We start from the raw sequence: 17432 nt of genomic DNA, 5'->3' as shown, positions 1-17432 counted from the left end.
TGTATTATTTTGGCAGTGTATAGCGGTGGTGGCACTAGTGTATTATTTTGGCAGTGTATGGTGGTGGCGCTGTATAGTGTATTATTTTGGCAGTGTACGGTGGTGGCGCTGTATAGTGTATTATTTTGGCAGTGTACGGTGGTGGCGCTGTATGGTGTATTATTTTGGCAGTGTATGGTGGTGGCGCTGTATGGTGTATTATTTTGGCAGTGTATGGTGGTGGCGCTGTATAGTGTATTATTTTGGCAGTGTATGGTGGTGGCGCTGTATAGTGTATTATTTTGGCAGTGTATGGTGGTGGCGCTGTATAGTGTATTATTTTGGCAGTGTATGGTGGTGGCGCTGTATGGTGTATTATTTTGGCAGTGTATGGTGGTGGCGCTGTATGGTGTATTATTTTGGCAGTGTATAGCGGTGGTGGCACTAGTGTATTATTTTGGCAGTGTATGGTGGTGGCGCTGTATGGTGTATTATTTTGGCAGTGTATGGTGGTGGCACTAGTGTATTATTTTGGCAGTGTATGGTGGTGGCGCTGTATAGTGTATTATTTTGGCAGTGTATGGTGGTGGCGCTGTATAGTGTATTATTTTGGCAGTGTATGGTGGTGGCGCTGTATAGTGTATTATTTTGGCAGTGTATGGTGGTGGCGCTGTATGGTGTATTATTTTGGCAGTGTATGGTGGTGGCGCTGTATGGTGTATTATTTTGGCAGTGTATAGCGGTGGTGGCACTAGTGTATTATTTTGGCAGTGTATGGTGGTGGCGCTGTATGGTGTATTATTTTGGCAGTGTATGGTGGTGGCACTAGTGTATTATTTTGGCAGTGTATGGTGGTGGCGCTGTATGGTGTATTATTTTGGCAGTGTATGGTGGTGGCGCTGTATGGTGTATTATTTTGGCAGTGTATGGTGGTGGCGCTGTATAGTGTATTATTTTGGCAGTGTATGGCGGTGGCGCTGTATAGTGTATTATTTTGGCAGTGTATGGTGGTGGCACTAGTGTATTATTTTGGCAGTGTATAGCGGTGGTGGCGCTGTATAGTGTATTATTTTGGCAGTGTATGGTGGTGGCGCTGTATGGTGTATTATTTTGGCAGTGTATGGTGGTGGCGCTGTATAGTGTATTATTTTGGCAGTGTATGGTGGTGGCACTGTATAGTGTATTATTTTGGCAGTGTATGGTGGTGGCGCTGTATGGTGTATTATTTTGGCAGTGTATGGTGGTGGCGCTGTATAGTGTATTATTTTGGCAGTGTATGGTGGTGGCACTGTATAGTGTATTATTTTGGCAGTGTATGGTGGTGGCGCTGTATGGTGTATTATTTTGGCAGTGTATGGTGGTGGCGCTGTATGGTGTATTATTTTGGCAGTGTATGGTGGTGGCGCTGTATGGTGTATTATTTTGGCAGTGTATGGTGGTGGCGCTGTATAGTGTATTATTTTGGCAGTGTATGGTGGTGGCACTAGTGTATTATTTTGGCAGTGTATGGTGGTGGCGCTGTATAGTGTATTATTTTGGCAGTGTATGGTGGTGGCGCTGTATAGTGTATTATTTTGGCAGTGTATGGTGGTGGCGCTGTATAGTGTATTATTTTGGCAGTGTATGGTGGTGGCACTAGTGTATTATTTTGGCAGTGTATGGTGGTGGCGCTGTATAGTGTATTATTTTGGCAGTGTATGGTGGTGGCGCTGTATGGTGTATTATTTTGGCAGTGTATGGTGGTGGCGCTGTATGGTGTATTATTTTGGCAGTGTATAGCGGTGGTGGCACTAGTGTATTATTTTGGCAGTGTATGGTGGTGGTGCTGTATAGTGTATTATTTTGGCAGTGTATGGTGGTGGCGCTGTATGGTGTATTATTTTAGCAGTGTATGGTGGTGGCGCTGTATGGTGTATTATTTTGGCAGTGTATAGCGGTGGTGGCACTAGTGTATTATTTTGGCAGTGTACGGTGGTGGCGCTGTATAGTGTATTATTTTGGCAGTGTACGGTGGTGGCGCTGTATAGTGTATTATTTTGGCAGTGTACGGTGGTGGCGCTGTATGGTGTATTATTTTGGCAGTGTATGGTGGTGGCGCTGTATGGTGTATTATTTTGGCAGTGTATGGTGGTGGCGCTGTATAGTGTATTATTTTGGCAGTGTATGGTGGTGGCGCTGTATAGTGTATTATTTTGGCAGTGTATGGTGGTGGCGCTGTATAGTGTATTATTTTGGCAGTGTATGGTGGTGGCGCTGTATAGTGTATTATTTTGGCAGTGTATGGTGGTGGCGCTGTATGGTGTATTATTTTGGCAGTGTATGGTGGTGGCGCTGTATGGTGTATTATTTTGGCAGTGTATAGCGGTGGTGGCACTAGTGTATTATTTTGGCAGTGTATGGTGGTGGCGCTGTATGGTGTATTATTTTGGCAGTGTATGGTGGTGGCACTAGTGTATTATTTTGGCAGTGTATGGCGGTGGCGCTGTATAGTGTATTATTTTGGCAGTGTATGGTGGTGGCGCTGTATAGTGTATTATTTTGGCAGTGTATGGTGGTGGCGCTGTATAGTGTATTATTTTGGCAGTGTATGGTGGTGGCGCTGTATGGTGTATTATTTTGGCAGTGTATGGTGGTGGCGCTGTATGGTGTATTATTTTGGCAGTGTATGGTGGTGGCGCTGTATAGTGTATTATTTTGGCAGTGTATGGTGGTGGCGCTGTATAGTGTATTATTTTGGCAGTGTATGGTGGTGGCGCTGTATAGTGTATTATTTTGGCAGTGTATGGTGGTGGCGCTGTATGGTGTATTATTTTGGCAGTGTATGGTGGTGGCGCTGTATAGTGTATTATTTTGGCAGTGTATGGTGGTGGCACTGTATAGTGTATTATTTTGGCAGTGTATGGTGGTGGCGCTGTATGGTGTATTATTTTGGCAGTGTATGGTGGTGGCGCTGTATGGTGTATTATTTTGGCAGTGTATGGTGGTGGCGCTGTATGGTGTATTATTTTGGCAGTGTATGGTGGTGGCACTAGTGTATTATTTTGGCAGTGTATGGTGGTGGCGCTGTATGGTGTATTATTTTGGCAGTGTATGGTGGTGGCGCTGTATGGTGTATTATTTTGGCAGTGTATGGTGGTGGCGCTGTATGGTGTATTATTTTGGCAGTGTATGGTGGTGGCGCTGTATAGTGTATTATTTTGGCAGTGTATGGTGGTGGCACTAGTGTATTATTTTGGCAGTGTATGGTGGTGGCGCTGTATAGTGTATTATTTTGGCAGTGTATGGTGGTGGCGCTGTATAGTGTATTATTTTGGCAGTGTATGGTGGTGGCGCTGTATAGTGTATTATTTTGGCAGTGTATGGTGGTGGCACTAGTGTATTATTTTGGCAGTGTATGGTGGTGGCGCTGTATAGTGTATTATTTTGGCAGTGTATGGTGGTGGCGCTGTATGGTGTATTATTTTGGCAGTGTATGGTGGTGGCGCTGTATAGTGTATTATTTTGGCAGTGTATGGTGGTGGCGCTGTATAGTGTATTATTTTGGCAGTGTATGGTGGTGGCGCTGTATGGTGTATTATTTTGGCAGTGTGTGGTGGTGGCGCTGTATGGTGTATTATTTTGGCAGTGTATAGCGGTGGTGGCACTAGTGTATTATTTTGGCAGTGTATGGTGGTGGTGCTGTATAGTGTATTATTTTGGCAGTGTATGGTGGTGGCGCTGTATGGTGTATTATTTTAGCAGTGTATGGTGGTGGCGCTGTATGGTGTATTATTTTGGCAGTGTATAGCGGTGGTGGCACTAGTGTATTATTTTGGCAGTGTATGGTGGTGGCGCTGTATAGTGTATTATTTTGGCAGTGTACGGTGGTGGCGCTGTATAGTGTATTATTTTGGCAGTGTACGGTGGTGGCGCTGTATGGTGTATTATTTTGGCAGTGTATGGTGGTGGCGCTGTATGGTGTATTATTTTGGCAGTGTATGGTGGTGGCGCTGTATAGTGTATTATTTTGGCAGTGTATGGTGGTGGCGCTGTATAGTGTATTATTTTGGCAGTGTATGGTGGTGGCGCTGTATAGTGTATTATTTTGGCAGTGTATGGTGGTGGCGCTGTATGGTGTATTATTTTGGCAGTGTATGGTGGTGGCGCTGTATGGTGTATTATTTTGGCAGTGTATAGCGGTGGTGGCACTAGTGTATTATTTTGGCAGTGTATGGTGGTGGCGCTGTATGGTGTATTATTTTGGCAGTGTATGGTGGTGGCACTAGTGTATTATTTTGGCAGTGTATGGTGGTGGCGCTGTATAGTGTATTATTTTGGCAGTGTATGGTGGTGGCGCTGTATAGTGTATTATTTTGGCAGTGTATGGTGGTGGCGCTGTATAGTGTATTATTTTGGCAGTGTATGGTGGTGGCGCTGTATGGTGTATTATTTTGGCAGTGTATGGTGGTGGCGCTGTATGGTGTATTATTTTGGCAGTGTATAGCGGTGGTGGCACTAGTGTATTATTTTGGCAGTGTATGGTGGTGGCGCTGTATAGTGTATTATTTTGGCAGTGTATGGTGGTGGCACTAGTGTATTATTTTGGCAGTGTATGGTGGTGGCGCTGTATGGTGTATTATTTTGGCAGTGTATGGTGGTGGCGCTGTATGGTGTATTATTTTGGCAGTGTATGGTGGTGGCGCTGTATAGTGTATTATTTTGGCAGTGTATGGCGGTGGCGCTGTATAGTGTATTATTTTGGCAGTGTATGGTGGTGGCACTAGTGTATTATTTTGGCAGTGTATGGTGGTGGCGCTGTATAGTGTATTATTTTGGCAGTGTATGGTGGTGGCGCTGTATAGTGTATTATTTTGGCAGTGTATGGTGGTGGCGCTGTATAGTGTATTATTTTGGCAGTGTATGGTGGTGGCACTAGTGTATTATTTTGGCAGTGTATGGTGGTGGCGCTGTATAGTGTATTATTTTGGCAGTGTATGGTGGTGGCGCTGTATGGTGTATTATTTTGGCAGTGTATGGTGGTGGCGCTGTATAGTGTATTATTTTGGCAGTGTATGGTGGTGGCGCTGTATAGTGTATTATTTTGGCAGTGTATGGTGGTGGCGCTGTATGGTGTATTATTTTGGCAGTGTATGGTGGTGGCGCTGTATGGTGTATTATTTTGGCAGTGTATAGCGGTGGTGGCACTAGTGTATTATTTTGGCAGTGTATGGTGGTGGTGCTGTATAGTGTATTATTTTGGCAGTGTATGGTGGTGGCGCTGTATGGTGTATTATTTTAGCAGTGTATGGTGGTGGCGCTGTATGGTGTATTATTTTGGCAGTGTATAGCGGTGGTGGCACTAGTGTATTATTTTGGCAGTGTATGGTGGTGGCGCTGTATAGTGTATTATTTTGGCAGTGTACGGTGGTGGCGCTGTATGGTGTATTATTTTGGCAGTGTATGGTGGTGGCGCTGTATGGTGTATTATTTTGGCAGTGTATGGTGGTGGCGCTGTATAGTGTATTATTTTGGCAGTGTATGGTGGTGGCGCTGTATGGTGTATTATTTTGGCAGTGTATGGTGGTGGCGCTGTATGGTGTATTATTTTGGCAGTGTATGGTGGTGGCGCTGTATAGTGTATTATTTTGGCAGTGTATGGTGGTGGCGCTGTATAGTGTATTATTTTGGCAGTGTATGGTGGTGGCGCTGTATAGTGTATTATTTGGCAGTGTATGGTGGTGGCGCTGTATGGTGTATTATTTTGGCAGTGTATGGTGGTGGCACTGTATAGTGTATTATTTTGGCAGTGTATGGTGGTGGCGCTGTATGGTGTATTATTTTTGGCAGTGTATGGTGGTGGCGCTGTATGGTGTATTATTTTGGCAGTGTATGGTGGTGGCACTAGTGTATTATTTTGGCAGTGTATGGTGGTGGCGCTGTATGGTGTATTATTTTGGCAGTGTATGGTGGTGGCGCTGTATAGTGTATTATTTTGGCAGTGTATGGTGGTGGCGCTGTATAGTGTATTATTTTGACAGTGTATGGTGGTGGCGCTGTATAGTGTATTATTTGGCAGTGTATGGTGGTGGCGCTGTATGGTGTATTATTTTGGCAGTGTATGGTGGTGGCACTGTATAGTGTATTATTTTGGCAGTGTATGGTGGTGGCGCTGTATGGTGTATTATTTTTGGCAGTGTATGGTGGTGGCGCTGTATGGTGTATTATTTTGGCAGTGTATGGTGGTGGCACTAGTGTATTATTTTGGCAGTGTATGGTGGTGGCGCTGTATGGTGTATTATTTTGGCAGTGTATGGTGGTGGCGCTGTATGGTGTATTATTTTGGCAGTGTATGGTGGTGGCGCTGTATAGTGTATTATTTTGGCAGTGTATGGTGGTGGCGCTGTATAGTGTATTATTTTGGCAGTGTATGGTGGTGGCGCTGTATAGTGTATTATTTTGGCAGTGTATGGTGGTGGCACTAGTGTATTATTTTGGCAGTGTATGGTGGTGGCGCTGTATAGTGTATTATTTTGGCAGTGTATGGTGGTGGCGCTGTATGGTGTATTATTTTGGCAGTGTATGGTGGTGGCGCTGTATGGTGTATTATTTTGGCAGTGTATAGCGGTGGTGGCACTAGTGTATTATTTTGGCAGTGTATGGTGGTGGCGCTGTATGGTGTATTATTTTGGCAGTGTATGGTGGTGGCGCTGTATGGTGTATTATTTTGGCAGTGTATGGTGGTGGCGCTGTATAGTGTATTATTTTGGCAGTGTATGGTGGTGGCGCTGTATAGTGTATTATTTTGGCAGTGTATGGTGGTGGCGCTGTATAGTGTATTATTTTGGCAATGTATGGTGGTGGCGCTGTATGGTGTATTATTTTGGCAGTGTATGGTGGTGGCGCTGTATGGTGTATTATTTTGGCAGTGTATGGTGGTGGCACTAGTGTATTATTTTGGCAGTGTATGGTGGTGGCGCTGTATGGTGTATTATTTTGGCAGTGTATGGTGGTGGCACTAGTGTATTATTTTGGCAGTGTATGGTGGTGGCGCTGTATGGTGTATTATTTTGGCAGTGTATGGTGGTGGCGCTGTATGGTGTATTATTTTGGCAGTGTATGGTGGTGGCGCTGTATGGTGTATTATTTTGGCAGTGTATGGTGGTGGCGCTGTATGGTGTATTATTTTGGCAGTGTATGGTGGTGGCGCTGTATAGTGTATTATTTTGGCAGTGTACGGTGGTGGCGCTGTATGGTGTATTATTTTGGCAGTGTATGGTGGTGGCGCTGTATGGTGTATTATTTTGGCAGTGTATGGTGGTGGCGCTGTATAGTGTATTATTTTGGCAGTGTATGGTGGTGGCGCTGTATGGTGTATTATTTTGGCAGTGTATGGTGGTGGCGCTGTATGGTGTATTATTTTGGCAGTGTATGGTGGTGGCGCTGTATAGTGTATTATTTTGGCAGTGTATGGTGGTGGCGCTGTATAGTGTATTATTTTGGCAGTGTATGGTGGTGGCGCTGTATAGTGTATTATTTGGCAGTGTATGGTGGTGGCGCTGTATGGTGTATTATTTTGGCAGTGTATGGTGGTGGCACTGTATAGTGTATTATTTTGGCAGTGTATGGTGGTGGCGCTGTATGGTGTATTATTTTTGGCAGTGTATGGTGGTGGCGCTGTATGGTGTATTATTTTGGCAGTGTATGGTGGTGGCACTAGTGTATTATTTTGGCAGTGTATGGTGGTGGCGCTGTATGGTGTATTATTTTGGCAGTGTATGGTGGTGGCGCTGTATAGTGTATTATTTTGGCAGTGTATGGTGGTGGCGCTGTATAGTGTATTATTTTGGCAGTGTATGGTGGTGGCGCTGTATAGTGTATTATTTGGCAGTGTATGGTGGTGGCGCTGTATGGTGTATTATTTTGGCAGTGTATGGTGGTGGCACTGTATAGTGTATTATTTTGGCAGTGTATGGTGGTGGCGCTGTATGGTGTATTATTTTGGCAGTGTATGGTGGTGGCGCTGTATAGTGTATTATTTTGGCAGTGTATGGTGGTGGCACTAGTGTATTATTTTGGCAGTGTATGGTGGTGGCGCTGTATGGTGTATTATTTTGGCAGTGTATGGTGGTGGCGCTGTATGGTGTATTATTTTGGCAGTGTATGGTGGTGGCGCTGTATAGTGTATTATTTTGGCAGTGTATGGTGGTGGCGCTGTATAGTGTATTATTTTGGCAGTGTATGGTGGTGGCGCTGTATAGTGTATTATTTTGGCAGTGTATGGTGGTGGCACTAGTGTATTATTTTGGCAGTGTATGGTGGTGGCGCTGTATAGTGTATTATTTTGGCAGTGTATGGTGGTGGCGCTGTATGGTGTATTATTTTGGCAGTGTATGGTGGTGGCGCTGTATGGTGTATTATTTTGGCAGTGTATAGCGGTGGTGGCACTAGTGTATTATTTTGGCAGTGTATGGTGGTGGCGCTGTATGGTGTATTATTTTGGCAGTGTATGGTGGTGGCGCTGTATGGTGTATTATTTTGGCAGTGTATGGTGGTGGCGCTGTATAGTGTATTATTTTGGCAGTGTATGGTGGTGGCGCTGTATAGTGTATTATTTTGGCAGTGTATGGTGGTGGCGCTGTATAGTGTATTATTTTGGCAATGTATGGTGGTGGCGCTGTATGGTGTATTATTTTGGCAGTGTATGGTGGTGGCGCTGTATGGTGTATTATTTTGGCAGTGTATGGTGGTGGCACTAGTGTATTATTTTGGCAGTGTATGGTGGTGGCGCTGTATGGTGTATTATTTTGGCAGTGTATGGTGGTGGTGCTGTATAGTGTATTATTTTGGCAGTGTATGGTGGTGGCGCTGTATGGTGTATTATTTTGGCAGTGTATGGTGGTGGCGCTGTATGGTGTATTATTTTGGCAGTGTATGGTGGTGGCGCTGTATGGTGTATTATTTTGGCAGTGTATGGTGGTGGCGCTGTATGGTGTATTATTTTGGCAGTGTATGGTGGTGGCGCTGTATAGTGTATTATTTTGGCAGTGTATGGTGGTGGCGCTGTATAGTGTATTATTTTGGCAGTGTATGGTGGTGGCACTAGTGTATTATTTTGGCAGTGTATGGTGGTGGCGCTGTATAGTGTATTATTTTGGCAGTGTATGGTGGTGGCGCTGTATGGTGTATTATTTTGGCAGTGTATGGTGGTGGTGCTGTATAGTGTATTATTTTGGCAGTGTATGGTGGTGGCGCTGTATAGTGTATTATTTTGGCAGTGTATGGTGGTGGCGCTGTATAGTGTATTATTTTGGCAGTGTATGGTGGTGGCACTAGTGTATTATTTTGGCAGTGTATGGTGGTGGCGCTGTATAGTGTATTATTTTGGCAGTGTATGGTGGTGGCGCTGTATAGTGTATTATTTTGGCAGTGTATGGTGGTGGCGCTGTATGGTGTATTATTTTGGCAGTGTATGGTGGTGGCGCTGTATGGTGTATTATTTTGGCAGTGTATGGTGGTGGCGCTGTATAGTGTATTATTTTGGCAGTGTATGGTGGTGGCGCTGTATGGTGTATTATTTTGGCAGTGTATGGTGGTGGCGCTGTATAGTGTATTATTTTGGCAGTGTATGGTGGTGGCGCTGTATGGTGTATTATTTTGGCAGTGTATGGTGGTGGCGCTGTATGGTGTATTATTTTGGCAGTGTACGGTGGTGGCGCTGTATGGTGTATTATTTTGGCAGTGTATGGTGGTGGCGCTGTATAGTGTATTATTTTGGCAGTGTATGGTGGTGGCGCTGTATGGTGTATTATTTTGGCAGTGTATGGTGGTGGCGCTGTATGGTGTATTATTTTGGCAGTGTACGGTGGTGGCGATGTATGGTGTATTATTTTGGCAGTGTATGGTGGTGGCGCTGTATAGTGTATTATTTTGGCAGTGTATGGTGGTGGCGCTGTATAGTGTATTATTTTGGCAGTGTATGGTGGTGGCACTAGTGTATTATTTTGGCAGTGTATGGTGGTGGCGCTGTATAGTGTATTATTTTGGCAGTCTATGGTGGTGGCGCTGTATGGTGTATTATTTTGGCAGTGTATGGTGGTGGCACTGTATAGTGTATTATTTTGGCAGTGTATGGTGGTGGCGCTGTATGGTGTATTATTTTGGCAGTGTATGGTGGTGGCGCTGTATGGTGTATTATTTTGGCAGTGTATGGTGGTGGCACTGTATAGTGTATTATTTTGGCAGTGTATGGTGGTGGCGCTGTATGGTGTATTATTTTGGCAGTCTATGGTGGTGGCGCTGTATAGTGTATTATTTTGGCAGTGTATGGTGGTGGCGCTGTATGGTGTATTATTTTGGCAGTGTATGGTGGTGGCGCTGTATAGTGTATTATTTTGGCAGTGTATGGTGGTGGCGCTGTATGGTGTATTATTTTGGCAGTGTATGGTGGTGGCGCTGTATGGTGTATTATTTTGGCAGTGTATGGTGGTGGCACTGTATAGTGTATTATTTTGGCAGTGTATGGTGGTGGCGCTGTATAGTGTATTATTTTGGCAGTGTATGGTGGTGGCACTAGTGTATTATTTTGGCAGTGTATGGTGGTGGCGCTGTATGGTGTATTATTTTGGCAGTGTATGGTGGTGGCGCTGTATAGTGTATTATTTTGGCAGTGTATGGTGGTGGCACTAGTGTATTATTTTGGCAGTGTATGGTGGTGGCACTAGTGTATTATTTTGGCAGTGTATGGTGGTGGCGCTGTATAGTGTATTATTTTGGCAGTGTATGGTGGCTGCATTGTATAATATTATTTATATGACTATATGGAAGTGTTAGGGCCGGTTCACATCCGCATTGGCTTTCCGTTCGGGGGGGTTCCGTCTGAGGTTTCCGTCGGGTGAACCCCTCAACGGAAAGTCAAACGGAAACATTAGCTTCCGTTTGCATCACCATTGACATCAATGGTGACTGAAACATTGCTAACGGTTACCCTTTGTCACCGTTCCGACAGATTTCCGTTTGCGCTATTGATTCCATCAAAAAAACTGAAACCTGCCAGAACGGTGACAAACGGAAGCCATTAGTAATGTTTCCGTCGCCATTGATATCGATGGTGATGCAAACGTAAGCTAAGGTTTCCGTTTGACGTTCCGTTGAGGGGTTCCACGACAGAAACCTCTGATGGAACCCCTGACCTTTCCGGCTAATGCTGATGTGAACCGGCCCTTAGTTAGCCAATGTATGGTACCATGTGTGCCACAAGCCAATGTAAGCCCTGGTACAGCAGAAATGGGACCAACCACTAACCAAATGCCAGGACATTGCTGTTGCCCCCGCGCCCCCATAATGTCTATATAACAGAGAATTCTAAAACCCCATTGTCTGGTAGCAGCTCCAAGAGCACGGTTATGCCGTATATATCTCACCAGCTCTGTAGCCCATTCCTTGCAGGATAATAATGGTAGTTCTTCTCACGAACCCTTCCCGGCTACTTCTTCCTTGGTGTCCTCCTCACTTTCCCGGTCTCCCCCTTCACCACATCAACAACTAGGCCACCGGCAGACGCGTCTCACCCAATCAGAACGCGAACAGCGCTTCCACAACCTCTTCTGTAGACCAATCGCTGGCGAGCAAGGGCGGGGCGTATAGCTCTCGGTGAGTAGATAGTAGATAGACTGAACTCGTGACGTCAGTTCTCTTGCCCTTAATAGAAACGGCTTCAGTGACTGAAGTGCGCATGCTCAGAGAGGACAGTGCTGTTTATAAGAAATTGCTCGCTAATTGGACTGATATAGAAAGTGCCGGCTTGTAATTTATTATCAGCAGTAACTATGGACTGAGGACATGTGTACTAAGAGGATTGCAGCTGTCACTCATGTTCTACTTACACATCATACTGTCACAGCATACAAATGTAAGGGACAAATACTCCATATAAAAGAGTACAGTAAAAACAATGGCACGATATATTCACACGTGTAGGTTTTGTAGCGTTTTTTTGCGGCGATAAAACCTACACAAAGCTGGCATGTCTGGCTGGATCATGGTCGAATAGCCTCCTGTTAAAATAAATTGTGTGAGTGCCCTTCCTTTGTTTTTTTGGAAGGTGAATGGTTAAAATAATCCAGGTAAATGATGAAAAATATACCATTACAATATAGTCCCCAAATAACACCATCATGTAGTCCTCTAGTAATATCAGCATAATGTGCACAACGTCCGTCACCATACAGTGCCCAAGTAATACCATCATTCATTCCTTAAAGCGGTAGTCCCACATTAGCCATTTATGGCATATCCACGGGATATTCTATCATTGTCTGATAGACGCAGATTACAGATATGGGACCCGCACCTATCTGAGGAGAGGCCACCAACTTGATCTCTCCGGATAACCCCTTCAGGGTAGGAGCACACTTGGCGTAAACACTACGGATGTTCTGCAACGGATTTCATTGCGGAAAACCCGCAGCGTATTACAGTAGCAGCAGAGTGGATACGATTTTAACAAAATCTGTGGAGAAAATATGCCCAAAAAAACTTTCAGAAATGAACCTGAGGTGCGTTTTTTTAATCCGCAGCATGTCAATTTATGCTGCGGAATCGCTGCTCTTTTGTTGCGGGTTTTCCCCATTAAATTTAATGGGGAGGTAAAACCCCTCAACAAAGAAGAGCCACGTGCTGCCACTTTTGAATGCAGAAATAATGCGATTCCGCCCCAAAAAAAAAAAAAAAAAAAAAATCACCAATGGAAAAAAACGTTTTTTTGATGTAAGATTAATAAAAAACATATACTTAGGGCGGATTCACACGAACGTGAATTGAGTTCATGCAGGCCGCGTGGTTTTCACGCGGACCAATAGAAGTATATGGGGCAGTACAGATAGTCCGTGAGTTTTGCGCAGCGTTTGTCCGCTGCGTAAAAAGTGCGACATGTTCAATATCTCAGAGTTTTTCGCGCATCACGCACCCATTGAAGTCAATGGGTGCGTGAAAACCACGCATGCCGCACGAAAGCACTTCCGTGCGAACTGCCTGTTTCGCGCAACAGCTGTCAAAAGGATGAATGTAAACAGAAAAGCACCACGTGCTTTTCTGTTTACAAACATCCAAATGGAGTGTCATAATGATGGCGGCTGCGCGAAAAGCACGCAGCCGCGCATCATATGCTGAGGCCACACGGAGCAGGTAAGTGGCTTTTGCGCAGGCAAAACGCCGCATTTTTTGCGTGCGCAAAAATGCCACGTTCGTCTGAATCAGCCCTTACCCCCAGCCGTAGTCACGGCGGCGCGTCCCTTTGTCCTGAGTGCAGCCTGGCCTCCTGCGGTGACGTATTATCCCATGTGACTGCTGCAGCCAGTCAAAGGTTGCAGCAGTCACATGGACTACAGTGTCATCCCAGGAAGCCCGGCTGCACTCAGGACCTAGTGACGCGTCGCTATGACAATGCATGGGTGGTAAGTATAAACTTTAATTTTTTTTATTCCTGCAGTATTCCCGCAGCGGACATTCCGCCCTAAAAACAGCACCACAAGAATATGTTTGGAAATACTCCTAAACTACTCAACATTCATTAATAAGTGACAGCGCACTGAAATCAGACAGCGCAGCAAAAATATCCACTTTAAAAATAAGTTTTTCTAACGTGTCCGAATCCTATGCCTTTCTTGAATTGGCTGCATCACAAGAAGGTATTTGTGTGCAGCGCTGATGCAGAGCATGAAATGAAGATGCACGGCGCACGCATGTCCTCTGCCTGTTGGTGAAGGTGTTCGCAGGATTTGGTCCTCCAGAGCGAGAGACGCTCATTGTAACCACTCTCCATTCTGGCCAAGAGATGAGGATCCTGAACAGAGGACCCCCCTCTATTATCTCAGAATTCCCTAATAGGGCGTTCTTAGGGTATGTGCACACACACTAATTACGTCCGTAATTGACGGATGTATTTCGGCCGCAAGTACCGGACCGAACACAGTGCAGGGAGCCGGGCTCCTAGCGTCGTACTTATGTACGATGCTAGGAGTCCCTGCCTCGCTGCAGGACAACTGTCCCGTACTGTAATCATGTTTTCAGTACGGGACAGTTGTCCTGCAGCGAGGCAGGGACTCCTAGCGTCGTACATAACTATGATGCTAGGAGCCCGGCTCCCTGCACTGTGTTCGGTCCGGTACTTGCGGCCTAAATACGTCCGTCAATTACGGACGTAATTAGTGTGTGTGCACATACCCTTAATCTATCATAGTGGTGTTCACCATACGAATCACATCCAGATTAGAAGTATTAGGCCCTGTTCACACTGAGTTTTGTTTTTTTACCGCTTTTTTGGCCACGGAAACCGTAGCAAAAAAAGGGCCAAAATCGCCTCCTATTGTTTTTAATGGGAGGTGGAGGCGTTTTTTTTCCTACGAGCAGGAAAAAACGCTTGTGGGAAAAAGAAGCGACATGCCCTATCTTGAGTTTTTTTCCGCCTCAAAAACCCCATTGAAATCAATGGGAGACTAAAAAAACGCTGGCGCGTTTGACGCTTGTTTTTACATGTTTTATGTAAAAAAACGCTCGCGCTTTTTCCCTTTACCTATTGAAGAAGTAGGTAAAAAAAAATTAAAAAATTACGGAAAAAAAGCAGCAAAAAACGCGGCAAAAAACGCCAGTGGTGCAAAAGCACGTAAAAAAAAAAACGGAGCTCATTTTTCCAGGCAGAATTTTCTGCCTGCAATAAACTCTGTGTGAACATACCCTTAGTGTTAGAATAGTGGATTTCCATGTATCCTGTATATTATAGATACATACAGATCTGTGATATGGTTGTGGGCATGAGGCCTTATAGTTCAAGACTGCAGATGGAAGCAGCATCAGTGATCTACTCCGAAGCTAAAAGTTAAAAAAAATCTATTGCTTCCTAGGAGATTGGCTAGGCAGCAATGAACCTTTCTACACCGCGTTCCAAATTATTATGCAAATGTTATTTTCGCTGATTTTCCTAAATAGTCGATGCAAATGACAGTCAGTATAATCTTCAAGCCATCAACCGTTGGAGTATAATGCTAATTTTATTGAACAAATCTCCTAATGATAACAGATTTTTTTAGAAGTAAAAAACTCAAAATGCACTGTTTCAAATTATTATGCACAACAGAGATCAAAACATTTTAAAGGTTGTAAAGAGAACTAAAATGGTAATTTGTTGAATTTGCAGCATCAGGAGGTCATATTTACAGAAATCAATAGCTCTTTCAATCAAAAAAAACTTAACAGGCCAAGTTACATGTTAACATAGGACCACTTCTTTGATATCACCTTCACAATTCTTGCATCCATTGAATTTGTGAGTATTTGGACAGTTTCTGCTTGAATATCTTTGCAGGATGTCAGAATAGCCTCCCAGAGCTTCTGTTTGGATGTGAACTGCCTCCCACCCTCATAGATATTTTGCTTGAGGATGCTCCAAAGGTTCTCAATAGGGTTGAGGTCAGGGGAACATGGGGGCCACACCATGAGTTTCTCTCCTTTTATGCCCATAGCAGCCAATGACACAGAGGTATTCTTTGCAGCATGAGATGGTGCATTGTCATGCATGAAGATAATTGATTACAATGATGCAAAGAGCCCTAAGACACAATACCATCCATGAGTTTAATTGGAAAAACTAATAATTAAATGTTTACGACACTTAAATCCAATGTGCATAATAATTTGGAACAGGGTGTAGTAAATTGTTTAGTAGCAGTAAAGATCTTGTCGGGGTCAGACACGACACTCGATCCATGATGCAAAACTCAGGCAAATATTAAAAGTTTTGTCCCATCTCTGTCCATAAGCCTTATTAGGGCACATGGAAATCATATAGGGGGGGGGGGGTCACTCACTCAGGAATACCCTTTATTAGCCAGTGTGGGAAGATGCTACAAACAGTGGCTATTGTTCTGGAGGGCTAGGCGCTTCTATTGACTTTAATAGGAGTGTGTAAAGGTCCTTTTACACTGGCAAACATTGGCCGTAAGAACTAGATAGTTCGTTGATTTGCACTTGTTTGCTCCTTTCACAAGGTGTATACAGGTGCAAGAACGCCTGTGACTGCAAATTTATACAGCACACAAGAAAATGGCGACAGCACACTGCGAACACTAATGCCACCTAAGCCACTAAAAATAAATAAATATTCATTACTGCTAAATCTACTTACAATAGGGAGGTTCTTCACGCACGTTGATCAAATTGTGTGAGCCCACCTGCCACGACAAGGTGGGAACCTACGCTGCACATACACTCAGAACTGGGACCAGTTGCGTAACTACCGCTAGTAGCGGCTTGAGGGCCCCGTAGCAGCCCCCCCCTCATGGCCGGAGGCTCTGCTAGCAGCCACTATACAGCGCGACACCACTGAACACTATGGCAGAGCAGGGAGGTGTCTCTGCCATTAAAGGGGTTGTTCCTACAAAACACATGCATCCCCTATCCACAGGATTGCTGGGACCCCCAGCGATAAGGAGAACGGGGGACCGAAAGTACCCCAAAGTTTTTCATGAGAAACCTTGGACTTCCAGGGTCTGTGTCGGCAGCTCAGTATAAATGAATGGCGCACCGGTCGCGCTTGTGCGCATGCATGACCGGCGCACCTTTCATTTTTATTGAGCTGCCAGACGCAGACCCCGGTAGTCCGAGGTTTCTCATGGAGAACTTCGGGGAACATTCGGTCCCCCATTCTCCTTACCGCTGGGCGTCCCAGCGATCACACATGTATCCCCTATCCTAGGGAATACATGTCTTTTGTGGGACAAACCATAGGCTACAGGCTGTTTTTTTTGGTGGGGGGGGGGGGGCGGTATGGTGCAATAAACAGGGGGCTATATGGCGCTATATACAGGCAGGAGGCTGTATGGCACTATATACAGGGAGGGGGCTATATGGCACTATCTACAAGGGGGCTGTATGACCAGGGGCGTAACTAGGAAAGACTGGGCCCCATAGCAAACTCTTGACTAGGCCCACCCCCCAGGTGCCACAAGCCCCCCTTATAGATAATGCCCCCTGTCGAATGTGCCATACAGCCCCCCTGTAGACAGTGCTATACAGCCCTGCCTATAGACAGTGTCACACCCCACTTGCAGATAGTGCCCCCACCTCCCCTTATAGATAATGCCATACAGCCCACCTGTATATAGCGCTATACAGCTCCCACAATATATAGTGCCACACAGCCCCCCCTTAGTAGATAGTGCCACACACCGACCCCTGTAGATTGCACCACACACAGACCCCTGTAGATAGAGCCACAGCCCTCCCCCTGTAAATAGTGCCATACAGCCCCCTAGTAGATAGTGCCACACAGCCCCCCCTTAGTAGTGCCACACAGCTCTCCCTGGTGTATAGTGCCACACAGCTCTCCCTGGTGTATAGTCCCACACAGCTCCCCCTTGTGTATAGTGCCACAAGGCAATGGCGCATCCGAGAAAGTTGTATCAGCCAGGGGGATGTCAATC

The 17432-nt window shown here is 45.1% G+C and overlaps 1 protein-coding gene across 1 annotated transcript in view; it reads right to left on the bottom strand.

Moving 5' to 3' along the window:
- Positions 1–11582, bottom strand: part of LETM2 (leucine zipper and EF-hand containing transmembrane protein 2) — a 52404-nt gene extending 40822 nt beyond the window's left edge. Inside the window, exon 1 of the mRNA XM_075855405.1 lies at positions 11379–11582. The gene's annotated coding sequence lies outside the window, so the exon portion shown is untranslated. The remainder of the gene's footprint in view (positions 1–11378) is intronic.
- Positions 11583–17432: the final 5850 nt, after the last annotated feature.

The sequence above is a fragment of the Rhinoderma darwinii genome, chromosome 3, assembly GCF_050947455.1.
Source record: "Rhinoderma darwinii isolate aRhiDar2 chromosome 3, aRhiDar2.hap1, whole genome shotgun sequence".
Classification (NCBI taxonomy): domain Eukaryota; kingdom Metazoa; phylum Chordata; class Amphibia; order Anura; family Rhinodermatidae; genus Rhinoderma; species Rhinoderma darwinii.
This window is presented reverse-complemented; position numbering and strand designations above follow the sequence as displayed.